The sequence below is a fragment of the Stegostoma tigrinum genome, chromosome 26, assembly GCF_030684315.1.
Source record: "Stegostoma tigrinum isolate sSteTig4 chromosome 26, sSteTig4.hap1, whole genome shotgun sequence".
NCBI classification, from domain to species: domain Eukaryota; kingdom Metazoa; phylum Chordata; class Chondrichthyes; order Orectolobiformes; family Stegostomatidae; genus Stegostoma; species Stegostoma tigrinum.
In genome coordinates, this window is record NC_081379.1 from 31,139,427 (window position 1) to 31,160,014 (window position 20,588).

Sequence of the window (20,588 nt, forward strand, 5' to 3'; positions counted from 1 at the left end):
GGAAATAGTATTTGATATGGTCCATGACTTTCTGGTATATAAAGCCAACATGTCTGGTATCTACTAGCAATAATATTCAAAGTGACCAAGGCCATTATTTTAGGCCCTGAATGGTGCCCAGTCAGTTCACCTTGCAAGAGTAAAAGTGCCTCAAACATTTAAACAACAGGTGAAGTTAGATGTCTCACAATTCTGCTTTGCATTAATTCTCTCCACCAACAGGGTACTGCTGACAAGCCAAAAAGATGTTTCGCTTGCCATACAAATCATAATGTGATATATGTCTGTCATTGTCAATTAAATGTTTCAAAACTGTATTTAATATTCTATGGTATTTATCATTGGCACAATAAATCATTTCACTCCAAAATGTAGAGTGAAACTTGCATTTTGAATTACAAAATGTTTTGATATATTGATTTTTTTTAAACAAAATGTAAGTTATAGTTTAAATATTTGGCACATGTCATATGCTAATTAGATGCAGCCCTGAAACTGACCCTTACCTGTACATTTCTAGAGGTCCTAGATAACTTCTTTCCTGCTGATCCAGTACAGGTTGGTGTCAGCTTGTTGCACGTAGTGTTCAGATAAGAAAGAAACATAAAGTCATTGCACTGGTAAAGGAACATGCATGAGAACCATACAAAGACTGTTATGAATGCAAAACTGAGGTGACTTGAAACAAATGCAAAGAATTGCTACAGGGAGCAAAGCATGTGACAACCAAAGAAAAGGAAGACAAACAGAAGGTCACAGGAAGTGATACAAAGATAATTCATGTAAATGAGCTGTTTTTAAATTTCATAATAAGCAATTCTTAAAGAAAAGTACCACAGGAGATCACTTGTCCAGTTAGAACATTTAGAGAATGGCTAAATTATAAATTTGAGTAATTTAGTTATAAATGATAATGAAGTTTACTGATTGAGATCTCACTTGAACTGCCACTGTATTCTGTTAATAGATTTTGTGGCTGAATACAACATACTAACTGCAAATTGCATAATTCTTGAATTTGTAGATTCAGTATTTTGTCCCAGGTTATACAGTACTTGCATCTAGAAGTAAGCTAATGAATGAAGAAAAATGGTGAAGACTAACTAGAGAAAAGAAAATGGAACTTGGCATGTTTGCCAAAATATTAGGCACCTGCGGAAGTGCAAATGCGTGCATGAGAAATGGGACACTGTAGATAAAAGCAGTGTGTGTGCAAGAAGCACCTGCACAGATCCTGAATGAAGGAAGAAACAAAACAGTAAGGTTCTTGAGTGGATCTGTAGCATGGCTTATTGATGCTGTGGTTGGTTCGCTTGCCGAGCTGGTTCGTTGGTTGGCAGACGTTTCATTACCCTGCTGGGAAACATCATCAGCACAGCCTCCGATGAATTTTTGTTGTGTTTTCCCGCTTATTATTTAAACTCTGGGGTCTGTTGGAGTTGGTTAGTTCATTTCCAATTTTTGTTTGCAGTGGTGTGTATATATGTTACTCGGCAGGGTAATGAAACATCCGCAAACTAACGAACCAACTCAGTGAGCGAACCAACCACAACAAGTAAAAGTGATTATCTGCAGAACAGCATTTAAGAGAAGAAAACAGAGAAGGAAGGAAAAATTGTGGCTGTGTTGACCATCTAAAAGCTGGAGAAAACAACTTTTGACAAGGTGAGCAAAGGGGAACAGAGAAAATAGGGGTCATGGAATGCTTGAGCATAGCAATAACTGCTGAGGTACTACAGCAAAAGGAGGCCAACAAATTAGCAGTTGAGAGTTTAAAATCATGATTATATAGTGATAAAGAGAGAGCTTGTTTTCAAGAAAAGATGCAGAAGTAGTCAGGAATATGGTAGGGGAGTTTATGGTGAGAGTAGTTTAATGAAGACAAGAGAATTTCAGAGAAAGGGGTAATCTGACATAAAGATTGAAATCGTTGAATGCGAACACTTGTCTCGAACAAAACCGAAGAAAGAATGCGTGGGTGACCTGAGGAGCAAATTGCAATGAGGCTTTGGTACAGGTCTTGGAAAATTGAAGGTGGGATGCTAAGTAACAATTATTTTGAAGGAGCTAAGGGATGAATTGAACAAAGTAAGATCTTTAAGAACTAAAGGCGACATTGTTCATGTCGTGAATTTTGAGTAACTTGATGGAACAACCAACTGTAACATAGAACATTTACAGCTTTTTAAATACATTTCTCCTAGAACAAATGATGACAATAGGGAATTTCTGTGCGACATGCTATCATTAAAGTGTTTTCATTAAAATGTGACTATAACGTATGCTGTATTAAAGAGCATTTGTAGACACAGAGTGTGCAATACATCCAAGATATAAAACTACAGCACCTATGTAGACATTTCAGGTACTGTTAAACACAAGTATTGCCAAGATAAACCAGGAACAATGCGAAATTTAGAGAAAAAAAAAACTCTAATTGAAAAAGCATTCTGAAGGGAAGTCACGGGACCCAAAAGGTTAACTCTGCTTTCTCTCTACAGATGTGACAAACCTGCTGATATCTTACAGCAATTTCTGTTTTTGCTTCTGATTTCCAGTATCTGTAATTCTTTGTTGTTTTTCTTTACTTTAACTTGACAGGTGTTACAGAGAGGGAAATTTCTCTAATGCTAATTGGAGTCAAGCTTGAAAATAGGCTTTCAGTGTGAATGCATTTGAAATTACTAATGCATATCAGTGTACCACTTAAAATGGTATAACAACAATAAAACACAGGGTCACAAAACACTAATTTGAAAATATAAGAGTATGAAAGCAAATGAGCTCTGAATTTGGTGACGGTACATTTTATTTTCACAAGTTAATTTATGATATTATTTGTGAAATTTTTAAAGTCATATACACTATTAAATACTGTTTAAGAAGTTCAATATTCAAATTTTCACAGAATTGTAAAAATTATGTTGGACTCTATTTCAATATTAGGCTGTACATTGACAATAAAAATTACCTAATATATGATTATGTACTGGAAATGGAACAGCGCATAGACAGCACTAATAGTAACATAAATTTGGCATAAACTGAGGGGCAAAAATGCTTAAAGTGCTATAATATTAAATGACAATAGATCCACTTTTAAGCTCATCTTTGGCAATTCAGTTGGCTACTGCTTTAAAGCTAAACTGCGGAAGACTGGAAAATTTCAACACTTCGACGTGAAATTTTAGTGAGTTGCTATGCACATTCACATGTATGCAATAAAGGAAACACATACTTCAAACTTGAACTCAGATTTCAGCACCCATTATGCATGTACACACATGCAACATACAGGTGTAATTGCTCCTTAATGCCTGTGGTACTACATCCCTTGAAACCAATGTTTTCAGAGACTTACATAAGCACCAAATAATTAGGCTTTTCAAGAAAAATGAGTTTCATACGGAATGTTACATTTTCCATAATATGTTTTCCAAGAAAGCATATTACGGAAAATGTGATATTCCATATGAAACTCATTTTCAAAATTCACATCAGGGCCACAAGGATATACTCATCATCTATCTAAATTTTCCATTCTGCTACGCCCAAACATGCCACATGTTTAAATGCATGATGTGCCAAATATTTCACTACTAAATGCAACATGTAATACTATACAGTGTGAATCTTTTATTGCATTATGTAAAAATATCCAACTTTTAAGAAAATGCTATTAGATATGATGAAGATTTCATAAACACAGGACGAAGCGTTTTACTAGCTTAAGCATACCAAAAGCAATGGTTCATTAGGAACAGTTTGCTATCAAATTGCATGTTTTAAGTTCAAAGATAGAAATTCAGTAAAACTCTTTGCTACTAATCTTGAAAACCAACAATAAAGAACTGACTATCCACATTCTCATACTTATGACTGATGTAGAGAAGTTACTGTATTCTCTCTCTCTCCAATAGCAGGATCAATACAACTGCACAATATTCATGTGCATGGAAGATTTCTTCAGCTATTAGTTTTCATCTTCCAGTCACTATGTGTCAGGCTTCAAATTACCTCATAAAGTTTATTTAGTATTCCATGAATACATAACCAGTTGGCACAACGGTTTTTCATCATGTGTTTGAGATGGGAGTTCAAAAATCGATTACACTACTGCTACTTTTCACAAACGTTGCTCAATAGGTTGTAGAGCATGCCATTCATGCATCATGATTTATGACTGGACTGCAAACAGGCACTGATATCTATCAGAGTTTGTGCAGGTTGTACTGTTTGCAGTTAAGAATCCTCACAATGCAGCCATTTCAGTTCAAAACACACGGTCATTTGACTTCTTCCAACTTGCTGATGGGACCAAGGCCTTATTTCTTCTCTCAGGTTCTTGTTCATATAGGTCTTTAGTTTTGATAGCTGCCTGTAACCATTTCACAGTTTGCCTTTACAAAAGAGAAACATTACTGGAATTAAAACTGCGGAAAACACAGAATACTGAATCAACGCCAAAAATAAAATTCATACCTGTAAGAATTTTGACTATCATTGGCTATTCAGTTACATCAATAAAAACAGTACAAAATCCAAGGCTGCTAATTTTTCTTTAAAGATTAACATGAACATTTAATCTAATATACAGCTCAATCTCATACATAAAGTTGGATATGTAGGAGAAAGGAATCTTTTCTTCCAGTTTGCCTTTCCCCATTCATTTTTGATCTGTTAAAATGTGCTTTTTATTGAGAAGAAATGACAGGTGTATTTTAACTGATCAAAAAAAGACTGGAAATTCATAAAGAGACAAGATTTTTAGCTTTCTAGAGCTGATTCGTCATCCCCTTTATTAGAAAATGTTTTAAAAATGAATGATAAAGAATATACAGTTTTCTGTAAATATATTAACTTTTTAGACACATGCACTGAAATAATGTCGTGAGGTTACTAGGAGAAATAACAGCTTGGCATAATCCAGAGACTTGACCATATAACAGCAATCAGAAAGTCCCTTTTGCAAGTGATCTGAAACTATAGCTCAGAGGGCCAGAAAATTACTGTTAATTATTTCACTGTACACTTATGTTAGTCACTGCAACTTTAGTAGTCTGGGCTGTTCCACAAACAACTCGCTGCTTTACTACTGTCACCAGCCAATCATAATGTAAAAGTTTGAACATTTGCATTCATTCAAGTTATTACAAAGCTATTCATGAATGCTGATGATTGTTTTAATTTGGAGTTTTCACAGAATTATAATACTTTAGATAATAGATGTGAACAAATAATGAAGATGCCATTATAAAGTGATATGAAGCTTAATACTAACGAGGATGCCAGTGGTTCAAAGCTCAATATAGATTCGGACCAGTGAAACAGTTAAAAGATGGGATGGCTTTACTTAAAGCTCTATCATTTTCGAATGACTGCTATAATAGTCGAGCCTTTCCTTCCATTTCCCGATGATAACAGTGCCTCAGGGCAAAGTGTTTCTTCCAAGAAAATGCATCACAAAGCATGCATTGGCTGACAATGAATCCAATGCTATTAATAAAGGTCAATAAGTTGGGTCTGATGCTATTATGACACTAACAATTATTAACATATACACAGACATGGTTTAATCCACCCATTATCACTCTGATATTGGACAACAAAGCAATCAGCGAGGCAACAGTATTTTTCCAAAGTCTAATTTTTAACATTAGGATTTACGATCACTATTTTAGAATTACTTTCATTGCTAAAAGTACCATGAAAGTCTGCAACACGAGTAGTTTTAGGAAAGCAGGATTTATGTATTTAACATTTAAACAGTATTCATGCATACTGCAATCCGGTACGTTACTGCCTTGAGGAATAAAGTAAGAAAATTTGCTTTTTTTTAGGATTCAATTTGTTCTGCAATAATAATGGATTGGGAAAGGAAGTCTGAATGAGGCTTTTAATAGACATTATTCAGATTGAACAATTAAATAGGGCTTTAAAGATACTGATACAGAAAGAATGAGATAAATTTGCATCTAGTAAATTGGTTTCTGACAGGGCTACAACAACCTTTCAAGTTGGTAATACATGGAAATTTGAAAATTTAGAAATAGGCAACAAGTTCCAAAATAAAGTTTTGCATTTATTTTGCAAATTATTTTCATACTCTTTATTGTATTTACTGCATGTGTTTTACATTTCCTCTTTTGAGACCGATTACAACAAGGGAAGATATATTATTTACATGTTAAGTTTACTAAACAGTCAGGGTTGTTATGTAACAAGCTAATAAAAACATTTTCAGATTTTATTCCACATTTTTGGAATATTTGTGTTGATGATTGCTATATGACATTTCTGCTGTGATTTGGTCTTCTTTCAACCTTTTGAAGGTTACTCAATCAAACAATATGATTGTGATTTTCTATGATTTTAACGGATAACAAGCAGAGTCACTGATAGTTCACTTACCGTTCCAAAAACAAAAAAAAATGCCGCTGGAATAGATATGAAAGTCATTTTCATTTTTTTTTGCAATCGATAGTGGTAAAACTTCTCACTAGCAATAAATGAGATTTGACTGGTTCAAGTTTGAGTGCAAAATATAATATTGTTTTCACTGGATATCTGTTTTTGTTTGGAACTCTGATTTGTTGCATTTTTGGTGATAATGCATACAGGAGGTTTGTTTATGTTCACTAATGTTAACAAATGCTCCTCAATATGGATATGGTATATTCAAATGTAACCTTTATTTGTACTGTTGATCTGCTCCGTCCTGTGCAAAATTATTGTGTATTCAATTTTGACCATTTTTTGTGGGCTAAAGATTAATCTAAGAATTAAAACTGTAAAAGAAAATATACTATTCTGCAATTTTACTTTGGTAAATTAATTTAAAATCAGAAATAAAGAACTCCTACATGATCGTTTCAAAATTCTTGAAAATGTGAAAAAGGATAGAAAACATTACTAATCCATAACAATATATCAAAAAGAGAGTGAGATTTGCTAGTTATTTCCCATCTGGCCTGGAGAAGTTAGAAAGAACCTAAACAAACTTCTAACAATTAGGATTGTGATGGGGAGGGAGTAAGAGAGTTTAAATGAGATTCACAAGAGGATAGGAACCTCAGCAGTGAGGCACAAAGGGAAACAAAGTAAGAAACAAAAGATAGAAAAGTAGAAACCAAAAGTGGAGGGCAGAGGAAACAAAGGATAGCAGCAAACAGGGCCGCAGTACAAAGGAAACTGTGGAAAAAAAAAGCACTGAAAAGTCAAATCTAAAGACACTCCATATGAATGCATGGATGATTTGCAACAAGTTAACAAATACTACAAATAGCTGTTAAGTAGCATGATATGACTACAAGACATGGCTGCAAGGTGACCAGAGTTGCGAAACTGAAAATCCAAGAATATTTAATATTTAGAAAGAATAGACAAAAAGGAAAGGGAAGTAGAGTACCATTGTTTGTATAGGATGAAGTCAGTGTAATAGTCAGAAAGGAAACTCTTGATGTAGAATCAGTCTGAGTTAAGTGAAGCAACAAGTGACAGAAAATATTAGTGGATGCTGCTAACAGGCTTCCAAACAGTACTGGCATGGTAGAGGATAGCAAGAAATAGGGAATTAGAGATGCATGTGTCAAGAGCACGATGGTAACCATGGGTGACTTTATCTACACATATACTGGACAAACCATGTGTGCAAATAATATGATGGTGAAAGTGTTCCTGGAGTATATGTGGGTTTTATTTAGATTGGTAAGGAATCAACTAGAGTATAAGCTATCCTAGATTTAGTAGTTTGCAATGAGAAGGGGCTATTTAAAACATTTGGTATGATATCCTTTAAGAAAGAGTGACTTTAAAATGATGGAATGCTTCATTTGGATAGAAAGTAGTTCGATCTGAAGCAAGGAAGCTACAAAGGAATGAGGCTTAAATTGACTGCCATAGATCAGGTAATTTCATTTAAAGGCATAATGATAACACGTAATGGCTAATATTTTAGGAATGAATGCATGCATTGCAACAGTTATATATTCCTTACTGGTGCAAAAATACAGCAGGAGTAGTAGTCCAACTATGGCTAACAAAAGAAATTAAGTACAGTACCGAATACAAATACACATCATATAAAGTTGCAAGAAAACGTGGAAAGCCTAAGGATTAGGAGGCTGTAGAATTCAGTAAAGGAAAACCAAAACAGGAATGAGGAAAAATGGAGTATGAGAGTAAAACTGTAAGGAAGAGAAGACTGTGAAAGTTTCTTTAAGTATGCAAAAAGAAAAAGACTATTGAAGACAAATATTATACTTTTACAGCTTAAAATTGGAAAGTAGATAATGGAGAACAAGGAAATGCCAGAGCTATTCAACAATACTACAGGCCTGTCTTCACAGACAACAACATAAACTACTTTCCAGAAATGTTCAAGAAGCAAGGGTCGAATGAGAATGAGAAATTGAAGAAAATTAGTACTAGTATAAATAGTGATGGAGAAATTAATGGGACTGAAAACTGATAAATGCCCAGTGCCTTTCCCAGTACTAAAGGAGGTGGCCATGAAAATGCTGCATGTGGTTGTCATTTCCCACAATTCTGTTGATTCTGGACCAATCCTGGCAGATTGAAAGTGGCAAATGTGGCCCTACTATTTAAAAATGGGAGAAAGAAAATGGGGAATTAGAGAGCGGTTAGTCTAACACCAGTAGTAGTTAAAATGCCAGGATCTATTGTAAAGGCTACAATAACAGGACACATAGAAAATATTAAGTGATTACACATAGTCAACACAGATTTGCTAAAGGGAAGTTATGTTTGACAAACCTATTAGAATTTTCTGAAGATGTAACTGTCAGAATAGATGAAACAAGAATAAGTACTTGTGGTGTATTTGGATTTTCAGAATTCTTTTTGATAAAATTCCACACAACTTTTTTTTGTGCAATAGTAAAGCATGTGGGATTGGGGGGTAAATCACAAAAGATTCTCAAATTTCACCTTTCAAACACACAGTAACATGCATCCAGAAGGACAAGGGCAGCAGATACACAGGGACACCACCATGTGCAAGTTTCCCTCCAGGCCACTTGCCATCCTGACTTGGAAATGTCAGGCAGAAGATACATAAGCTTAAACATACATACCAATAGGTTCAAGAACAGTTCCTTCTCTGCCGTTGTTAGTCTGCTGAATGGATTTTTCTCATTTCAAATCTACTGCTGATATTGTTTTTATGTACATCCTTTGCAGCCATAACCTTGTATGCTTCATTCTGCCTAAACATCTGTATCTGTATGTCTGATCTGTATGTGCTTGTATGTTATGATCTGCCATACTGCTTGCAAAACAAAACTTTTCACTGTACTCAGGTGTCTGTGACAACAAAAAAATCAGATCAAATGTATCACCATTCCTTTACTGTTACTGGGTCAAAATCTTGGAATTCCCTCCCTAATGATGTTGTGGGTCAATCCACAGCAGGTAGACTGCAGTGATTTAGGAAGGCAGCTCATCAACACTTTCTCAAGGGCAACTAGGGACAGGTAATAAATGATGGTCAGTCAGTGATGCTACCATCTGACATATGAATAAAAAAAATACAAGCATGGATTCAGAACTGGTTAACAAAAAGAAAACAGAGCAGGAACAGATTATTTTCTTTTGAAATGGGCGTGGTGGCTAATTACCAGCAGGATAAGTGCTTCAGGTCCAGCTACTAATAGTTAATTTTCACTTTTTGGATGAGGGAATTAAACATAATTTTCCATGTTTGCTGATGACACAAAACAACAAGAAATTGAGTCCGACGAGGAGGAAGTAAAGAGGCTTCGTGGCAATTTAGACAAGTTGAGTGAGAGGGTAAATATATGGCAAATGCACTACAATTCAGGTAAGTATAAAGTTGTCAAATTTGATAGGAAATGCAGAATGGGAGAATATTATTTCAATGGTGATAGAATGGGAAATGCTGATATGGTGTTCCAGTACACCCTTCACTGAAGGCAAGGATGCAGGTGATGCAAGCAGTTAAGAAGGCAAATTGTTCTGGGGAAGAACAATTCAAAACATTAACACTGTTTCTCTCTCTACAGATATTGCCAAACTGCTGAGTTTCTCTGGCAGCTTCTGTTTTTTGTTATTTGAGAAATCCATATCTGCAATGCTTTCATTTAAAATGATATGATGGCTTTCACTATAATTGGACTTGAGTATAGGAAGTCTTGCTGCAGTTAAAGAGACCTTAGTGAGACCATGACTACAGTATTGACTGCAGTACTGTAGAAAAGGTAGGCTTGCCATAAATGGAGTTTAACAAAGGTTCGCCAGGTTGATTCCTCATGTGGAAGTTTTGTTATATGAGGAAAGATTAGGTTGACTAAGATGCACTAATTGGAGTTTAGAAGAATGAGTGGGGATCTCACTGAAACATATAAAATTCTGACAGGGTTGGGCAGACTGCAAGGATGATGCTAATTCAGCTGGCTGGGGCCGAGATCGATGGGTTATGGTGTCAAGGTATGGGTAAACAATTTAGCACTGAGATGAGGAAATACTTCTTCATTCAGAAGATCAAGCTGTGCAACTTTTTACCACAATGGAGATGCAGTCACTGAACACATTTAAAAAAGAACTAGGTAGATTTCGAGAGGCTAAAAGCGTCAATTGGCATGGGGAGAGCACAGCAGTATGGCATTGTGATAGTGGATCCATCATGACCATATTGAATGGGTAGCAGGCTTAAAGGGCCTAACAGCCTACTCTTGCTCTTATTTTCTAGGCTAGTATAAGCATCTTCTGGTAGACTGTGGACTGATCTAGTTTATTTTCAACAAAATGGCTGAGGCAGTGGTCTGTAAGAATCTGGTCAGTTTAAACATCAAAGCTGCTCCAAATAAAACTGCTCATAAACAACACCACTCAAACTAATTAATGTCTATTCAAAGTACATGGCACTAACTCTATTTTCTGGAAAGAATGAACATTTAAGTTAATTTAGCTTGAGTAAGGGCACCAGGAAGAAGCTGGAGAAAGGATGTACCAGGTTTGGGTGAGACTAACATCATTACAATAAAGAGCAGAAAGGATCAGAAAGGGCAGGACTGGAGCAGCATTGAGGGCTGAGGTGGCAAATAGCGGCATAGGTACCTATACAGCATATGCAAAAAGAATGGGTACCCTATGAACACAGTCCGCCGATTTCTCAGCAACAAACCCAAACAAACAGACAAAACGGGCTCAGAAACCATAACCACTCTCCCCTACATCAAAGACATTTCCGAAATGACTGCCAGACTACTCAGACCTTTTGGCATCAGGGTAGCACACAAACCCACCAACACACTAAAACAGTAGCCAATGAACTTAAAAGACCCTATAGAGACAACAAACAAAACGAACATCATCTACAAAATACCTTGCAAGAACTGTGACAAACACTACATTGGACAAACTGGCAGAAAGCTAGCCACCAGAATACACGAACATCAACTAGCCACAAAACGACATGACCCACTATCACTTGTATCCTTACATACAGAGAGGAAGGACACCACTTTGATTGGGACAACACATCCATCCTAGGACAAGCCAAACAGAGACACGCACGAGAATTCCTAGAAGCATGGCATTCCAACCGGAACTCCATCAACAAACACATTGGCTCCAAATCAATCTACCATCCCCTGAGAAAAAGAACAGGAAATGACATCACCAATGCAGGAAATGACATCACCAACCCAAGGAAACCTAAACAGATAAATAGAAAGCGGGACATAACACCAGCGCCTCGTCGGAGGCTGACTGATGATGTTACCTAGAATGGTGACGAAACGTCTGAAAACTAACCTTCCAGCTCAGTGAGCAAACTCACATCCAGAACCTCAACCTGAGCTACAAATCTTCTCAAAACTTGCTAGTTGAAATGTATATCAATCAAAGGGAAGAACAAGCAACATTCCCAGTTACAATCTGCTTAGGAAGATAGGAAAGGCAAAAAAGGGATAAAAATATGAAGTGCTGGAGAAATGCAACTGGTCTGGCAAAACCTGTGGAGAGAAAAACAGAGTTAACCTTCCAAATACTGTATGGCTCTTCTTTGGAACTGGATGCAGAATGAAATTGGCAGCATCGCTTCACGGATGCTGTCAGACCTGCTAAGTTTCTTCTGATGTAGAGATGCCCGTGTTGAACTGAGGCAGACAAATTCAAAAATCACACGACACCACGTTATAGTCCAACAAGTTTATTTGCAATCACAAGCTTTTGTATCGCTGCTTCTTCATCAGGTGGAGTTCATCTGATGAAGGGGCAGCGCTTTTAAAGCCTGTGATTGCAAATAAACCTGTTGGGCTTTAACTTCGTGCACTGCAGTTTCTGAATTTTTTCCTGCACTTTGTTTTTATTTCAGGTTTCCTGCATCCACGGTATTTCGCTTCTATTTAGGGAATAACAGGGGTTTGATGAAAGATAGTCTTTCAGCACTAAAATGGATGTTGGACCTGAGGATTCAATATCAGTAACTATTTAGTTAAAATCAGAGAAACTATTACGTTACTGACCATAAACTACAGGCCAAAATATTGGGAAGGAGATGAGAGATTTACCAGAATGGAAAACAGTGGCTAAACCTTCCCAGCTCCTAAATGACCTGGGCAATGACATGAGAGATTTGAATACAAGGCAAGATTGCAAAAACGAGATTCTTGACATTGAAAAGAAAAAGTCCAATTATCCACCAAAGGTTTAAATGGTGAGATAATAAGTTTGCTCCCGAGGGGCTTCTTTACATGCAGTAATGTCTCTACTTCCTAATCTTGCCTCAATCATATACAGTTTGCTATCTCCCCTGGCAGTGGAGAGAAACTAGATGGTGACAATTTCCAACATGAAAGTCTGAGTGGTTAGGTGACTGTGACTCGCTGCCATCTTTTCTGGGTATCCATCATGGTCAGCATTCCCCAACACTTCAAGGCATTCTCAATGGGCTGCGACCACCTGCATAAGCCTCGGCACATAATTAAGCCACATTGGGACTCACTTTTAACACATTTCTTTCCTTCAATATTGCACTTTGAAGTTCACTGTAACCCTACAATGCAATGCTGCTGCCAGTTCACACTGCACACAGGGATGGGCATCTCACACATTTGAACGAAGTACATCTCAGGGCTCGTAGCTTGTTTTCTCAGTGTTCACTCACTTTGTGTTTACTTGATTGCTCACAGAGTATCTGCCCTGCCTTTCAGTGCAGATCGGTGGCAGGAAAACTATCACGTTTGGTAGCAATGGACAATCAAGGGGGCTAATGATCAGTCAGGGAGCTGATCCTTTAACAGTCAAGAAAGAGTTGTGAAGTGTCCTGTGTGATTTGGAAGCTTAGATGGCAGGAAGTAGCAGTCATGGATAGGGTGAGTGACAGACATTGAAAGATGGTGGTGCATGCCATATTGAGAGTGAGAGACCATAAGACTTGGTAGGATGTGGATGTGATGGCGCAGTTAGTGAAAGGTACTTTAGAGAAGATGGTGGCGCTTATCCTTGCAGAATGTAGAGGATCATTAACCTTCTTGTAGCATTGCTGTTTCTCTCTGGACCATGAACACTGCACTGATCTGGGTGGCTACATCAGACGAGGCTGGCAGCATTTGACAGATCACAGCTGAGGTTTAAAATATGGCAACTGCAACATGAATGTCCAAAAGTCCCGGCACTGACGAGCATTTCATTGTTGTCAAGAACAATATAGCACAAGAATGGTGCCATGGAGGTGTGCTGCACACTTATTGAGGTGAGCAGCAGAAAACTTCACAAGAGAACTCATTACAGCCCACATTAAACTTCCAGAAATTGACACTCAGCTGGTAAATTTCTAGTAAAATTCTGCCCAGGTCTGAAATACTTCAGTTACCTTAAGAGACTACCAAAACTAGGTTTGTTCTCCTTACAGCAGAGAAAGTTAAAGAGGGTTAAGTGGGGTAGATGTGATAATGCTATTCAATTCTCGAAGGATTTTGTTAGAGTAAATAAGGAGAAACAGTTTCTAACAGCAGAACCAGAAGATATGCACAAAATAATGGTAAAAGAATCACAGAGTAGATTAGGAGTTCTTTTTAACACATCAAGTTATAATGATCTAGAATGTACTATCTGAAAGGGTGTGGAAGCAGCAACAATAGCTTTCAGAAGATAATTGATTAAACACTTGGAGATGCAAAACTTTGGGGAAGGTTCAGGGAAATGGTATTAACTAGATGGCCATTTCAAAGAGCTGGCACAGGCATGAAGGACTGACTGGCCTCCTCCTACATGTATAATTCTATGATTTCTCCAGAGCACTGAGGACAAAGTAGCTAGCTTACTTTTGGAATCATCATAGTAATCAAATGCAAACAATGGAATTTGTTAATCTTTTTGAATAAAAACAAGACAATGAAATTTACAGCCAGGGCATCAACATCTAAACAAAAGTACAGGTTAATGTTTCGGCTACATACCTCATACACTATTTTGGCATCTACCTGGAATGCTAATTGTGAATTCTTTATGCCGACGTACCAGATATGTATTATCAATATTTTTACTTTTACATGATTTTCAGAATTTGTAATTTTTCTTTTACCTTCTGTTTTACTTCATACTGTGCGCCTGGTTCAGCTAATAACCCCTGTGACTGTATTTACCTTTGGGATTCAGCATCAGGGATTGTTTTCTTCTTCAGTGACCGGCAGGGGATCAGAAATGCATCATATCTGACAGCTTTCCCTTTGTTCATGATAACACAAACTGATTGCCTTGAATTTGGCCCTAGTTTATTTATGAAGACTTGGATATAACTATATTACAACACATAACTTGGAACCAGTGCACCTGGCCCAAATAAGGCTGTTTTATGAATGGGGAAATAGCAGCATTGCCTTCCGGGTTGGTCATTTGCACAGTTGACTGAATTATCACCAAAGCACCAGAAATTGGATTCATGTAAAACGCAAAGTACAAAGTTTTATTTTAAATACTGCAAGGATATAAATTCCTTGCATGTGCTGTAAAAGAAACAATGGGAGACATGCTGCATATGTAAAAGATACACTATGCAGGACAGCAAACAGACTGCTTGTTTGGCACAACCAGTTTTCAATGGCAGTTAACTGACTGTGCTTAAAGCATCATTTCATCAAAGCCCGGCATGTGAATATTTTGGCAAAAATGAATTTCCTTACTGTATTTTTTATTTGCCCTGGTACAATAGAGTACTGCGATTTAAATTCATTGGATTTTCCAATCAGCCTAGCTCGCTCCACCAGAAACAATAAAACAGTCTTCACTGTTCTTCTCCTGACTAGCCATGCAGCAAAGCAGCTACCAGCAACACGCATCAATGGGCCTCTTGGAGACTGATGCTATTCCAGCAGTGTATGTACGCTCACTGCCTACAAAATGATTAATAAATCTGTAGGCGAGAGACAGAAAGCAAATATATTTGCCTCTGTATTGCTAACTCATCCTATATTTTATTGACAAAAAGTAAAGGCAGCCATCAACCTGAAATATGTTGACTATAATTTCAGATTTTTATAGGCACACTGTTTCTGTGCTTCAAACTCCATTAATAATAAGTGTGGTGTAAAAGCAAAATAAATCCATTTGAAACCTATCCTCTGAATTGCACCATTAAACCCCACCTTTGTCTTAATTTTTAAACTAAGGCAAAAGTTGATGCACAATGTTATACTCAGATCTCTTTCAATATTACAGGTGGAAAAATTACTCTGTCTATAACCCTTTTTTGTAGCTTCAATTAACGAAAATGCATTTGGAAGAAAATAAAGTACACTGATAATAACTGTTCCCTAAAGATGATCAATATCAGTGATCCAATAGCAAATCTCCACAGAAATAAAAAAGAATGATCTACAAAGTTGAATAGATACACAGACCAGGCAACTTTAAGACCCAATTAAACCTAGGATTGACATAAACAATAGCTGGAAACTGAGCTCAAGAAAAGAAAGGACAGAAATACTTCACACAGTTATCGACTGTTAGATCTTCCCGTCAATATTTGGCATTTGCTGCTTTCTTATATACAATGCCTATGTATGTGCACACCTATAAATGTCCACACAAATCCACATTTGAACACACATGCACGTGTGAACAACTGAGTATCAGATTACAAATGGTGCCAAACTGGGGGGAGATTGAAACCACGAGGATGAATGCTCGAGATAATAGAACAAATAAACAAAGAATGGGAATTGTGAGATGCACACTATACAGTACATTTCAAGATAACCATTTTTGGACATAAGAATGAAGAATGAAAATTTATTTAAATGTTATTATTGCAAAGTTCTACAACCACATATCCAGCTGTGTAAATACAGAAATTTGATGATTGGACCAAATAAATCCTGGAAGAATGGATATCCGAGTTTAAACTGGATTGAGTGTAGAAGTAAAAATATGATTTTGTGCTTAGACATGTTGCAATATAAAATTCAGTAGATATAACAAGGTAAAGGGTAGCTCCAGAAAATGACTATGGTACATTGTTACTATAATGCAGCAATTCCTTAACAGGGGAGGGAATCTGCCACCCCTAATAGGTTTGTCACTTTTTAAAAAAAGCTGGTTTTCTATGCTGAAACTGCAAGGTGATACACATGGGAGAGATAGAGGGATTCCAGAAACTGCAATGACAGTGACTGGTTTTTGAGAAACTTTAATTTTCTACTGAGTTTTACATATCGTATTTAATATTAAATTATTTTATGCAGCTAAATATATTGCTTTGTCCTGATCTTTCATTACCTTTAGCGAGTGTAGAACTCACGGGTACTATTTACAATTCCAGCCTTCATTGATATGTTGTTAAACAAGATGCCTACTTACTGTACCTTCAATGTTCACAGTAACCAGCTGGGAATTTGCTCAGTTCTTGAGGAGGCAGAGATGTGCTTTAAAATATGCCGATTAAATTTTATTGTGTGATTTTATTATGTGAAAAGTAAGAAGTTCAAGGAACTAGCAAGAACTGCAGATTCCAGAGTCAGAGTCAATACAGTGTGGATCTAGAGAAACACAGAAGGTTAGGCAGCATCGGAGGAGCAGCAAAGTCAATGTTTCAGGTTTATACTCTTCATCAGATTTGATACAGGTGTGATTTTTTAAAAAAATTACAGCATGAGCGGTAGCAGCAAATAATTTTCCCTACACTGTTTAATTTGTACAAAAACAACACATTTTATTTCGTGTAAGTTAAGTCTGGCAGGTGATCTTTCTGCACTTGAACAGATAGAACAGGTCGTTGGAATTCTATGTAAAATTTAGTGCCTAGGTACTGCAAAAAGGTTATTGCTGAGCCTGGGCCAACAGACTATCAAAAGCAATGCAGCTCACTTGCAACAGCATGGTACAACTGTCACAGGGAAAGGTGGATTGAAAACTGAAGTTTTAATCAATTCATTTTATACATTAGAAGTGGTACAACAAGAACTTGAAACACACAATGAAGTGAGGTTGAAGGGTTAAGCCCTAGCCACTGACATTCTGGAAGGAAGAAACAAATTGCCTCCCAAAAACACAAAAGCCTCACTGGCATATTGCCCATTTTTATACCAGTGACATAGATGAACATCTCAGTAGTCTAGCAGGCATGTGCCAGGTAGACAGTGGGAAACTTTACATGCCAAAATGATTTCAGCACTTAGAGAACAACTGATGTCCAATTGTACCAAACCTGCTACTGCTTGCAGGGCTTAAAGAATTCTCATACAGATCTGTGATTTACATAATGTTGTGCAGTGAAAGCTCCTATCAGAAAATCTGAGGCTTGCCTTGGCCATGAATCACTGTCAAAAGCAGCTAAGTTAAACTCACTGATCAAACCCATCACATAGCACCAAACAGTGGCCTAGAAGTGAATGTTTGCTATCTGATGCATATGGATTACAGCGAATATGAATGGTTTGATCTGACTTTTGCATGTGCAGAGTAAGCAGTTTGTGCAATCAACTGAGAAGTTTATTGTGACTGCAAAATTTTATGACTGAGAATGATTTCAAGAAACTGGCAAAAAATTGTGAATAAAGCTATCTGCACAAAATAGCATACTGGAGAAACATTACATACTTTTAAGAGTGTCGGAACAATACACTTAGTTTCCATGAGTTCTCAACTGATGGCAAAAACCTTTTCCTCCTTTCTGCAAATTTTTTCCCTGCAACACTGACAGCACTCTTTGCGGTTCTGGATGTGAGTTTGCTCGCTGAGCTGGAAGGTTTGTTTTCAGACGTTTCATCACCTTTTTTTTAATTCGAAAAAATATACTTTATTCATAAGATGTACAAAAGATAAAGCATATTTATATACCGACCCAGTCATGCAAGCCGCTCCGGGTTACCCAGGGGGTACGTACACCAACCAAAAGAAAAAAAACAAACAAAAAAGAAAAAAAAACAAAGCAAAGAAAATACCCTGGCAGTCGTCACCCCGCACAGTCCCAGTTGGCCCCCTGAACAGTTGTGGAAGGCGCCAGCTAGGGCCCTTTTTATATTCTGGACGAGGGGTTTCATACCGTGGTCTTTCCCCACCGCGCTTTGGCGGTGGCTGCCCCAAGCTTTAGCGCGTCCCTCAGCATGTAGTCCTGGCCCATGGAGTGCGCCAGTCTGCAACATTCGGTCGGGGTCAGTTCTTTCAGCTGGCAGACCAGCAAGTTGCGGGCAGACCAAAGAGCATCTTTCACTGCATTGACGGTCCTCCAGGCGCAGTTGATGGTGGTCTCTGCGTGCGTCCCAGGAAACAGCCCGCAGAGCACGGAGTCCCGCGTCACGGAGCTGCTCGGGACGAACTTCGACAAATACCACTGCATCCTCCTCCAGACCTACTGTGCATAGGCACACTCCAGAAGGAGGTGATCGACAGTCTCGTCCCCCCCGCAGCCGCCTCAAGGGTAGCGTGCGGTGGCGTAGAGATTCCGGGCACCGGGCATGCATAAAGGATCTCACTGGCAGAGCCCCTCTCACCGCCAGCCAAGCAATGTCCTTGTGCTTGTTTGAAAGTTCTGGCGATGAGGCATTCTGCCAAACGACTTGAGCAGTCTGCGTGGGGAACCACACGACGGGATCCACCCTCTTCTTTTCCCGAAGGGTCTCGAGGATACTACGTGCTGACCACTGCCTGACGGCCTTGTGGTCAAAGGTGTCTCCTTTCAAAAATTTCTCCACGAAGGACAGGTGGTACGGGACTGTCCAACTACTCGGAGCGTTCCGCGGCAACAAGCCAGGCCCATCCTTCGCAAAACCGGGGACAGGTAGAACCTCAGTAAGTAGTGACACTTGGTGTTTGCATACTGAGGATCTACGCACAGCTTGATGCAGCCACACACAAAGGTAGCCGTCAGGGCGAGGGTGGCGTTCGGTACCCCCTTTCCCCGATTTTCCAGGTCTTTGTACATGGTGTCCCTGTGGATCCGGTCCATTCTCGACCCCCAAATGAAGTGGAAGATGGCCCGGGTGACCTCAGTGGCACAGGTCCAGGGAATAGGCCAGGCCTGCGCCACATATAACGGTAATGAAAGCACCTCGCACCTGACAACCAGGTTCTTACCCGCGATGGAGAGGGTCTGGAGCGTCCCCCTGCCCAGCTTCTGCTTCAGTTTGGTGATACGCTCCTCCCAAGTCTTAGTGCATGCCCCAGCTCCACTGAACCAAACACCCAGCACCTTCAGGTAGTCTGTCCTGACGGTGAAGTGGATGAAGGAGCGGTCGTCCCAGTTCCCGAAGAGCACGACCTCGCTCTTACCCCTATTGACTTTGGCACCCGAGGCCAGTTCAAACTGGCCGCAGATGTCCAACAGCCTACTCACCAACCGATGATCGGTGCAGAAGACGGCGATGTCGTCCATGTACAGGGAGGTCTTGACCTGAAGGCCTCCGCTGCCTGGGATAGTCACGCCCTTCAGGCTCACGGCCTTCCTGATGGATGCGGCGAAGGGCTCCACACAGCACACGAATAAGGCAGGAGAAAGTGGGCAGCCCTGCCTGACTCCAGATCTGACGGGAAAATTGTCCGATTCCCACCCGTTGATCGAGACTGCGCTAACGATGTTGGTGTAGAGCAGCCGGATCCAATTGTGGATGCCCTCCCCGAACCCCAATTTGGAGAGGACTTCCCTCATGTAGGCATGAGAGACCCTGTCGAAGGCCTTCTCCTGGTCCAGGCTGACGAGGCAGGTGTCCGCCCGCCTGTCCTGCACGTAGGCGATCGTATCCCTGATGGGTGCGAGGCTCTCAGCGATCTTCCTGCCAGCACAGCACAGGTTTGGTCAGGGTGAATCACCGCCTCCAGGACAGACCTGACCCAATTGGCTATGACCTTGGCCAGGATTTTGTAGTCCACGTTCAATAGTGAAATGGGACGCCAATTCTTAATTTCTTCCCTCTCCCCCTTCCTCTTGTAAACGAGGGTGATTATGCCCTTCCTCATGGACTTGCACATTTCCCCTGCCCAAAACGCACTATCGTACACCTCCAGCAGGTCCTGGCCGACCAGGTCCCACAGAGCGGAATATAGCTTGACCGGTAAGCCGTCGCTCCCGGGAGTCTTATTCCTCTCCAAGGACTTGAGGGCTCTGGTCA

The 20,588-nt window shown here is 39.1% G+C and overlaps 1 protein-coding gene across 3 annotated transcripts in view; it reads right to left on the bottom strand.

The window, feature by feature from the left end:
- Nucleotides 1-541: 541 nt before the first annotated feature.
- The window catches only part of rbm19 (RNA binding motif protein 19), a 239,328-nt gene continuing 219,281 nt past the window's right edge, over nucleotides 542-20,588 (bottom strand). For 2 of the 3 annotated variants that reach the window (XR_007249971.2, XM_048556299.2), the window contains one exon: nucleotides 2,921-4,400. The gene's annotated coding sequence lies outside the window, so the exon portion shown is untranslated. Of the gene's footprint in view, nucleotides 570-2,920; nucleotides 4,401-20,588 lie in introns of those variants that run through there. The other variant, XM_059655088.1, reaches the window with a different exon arrangement.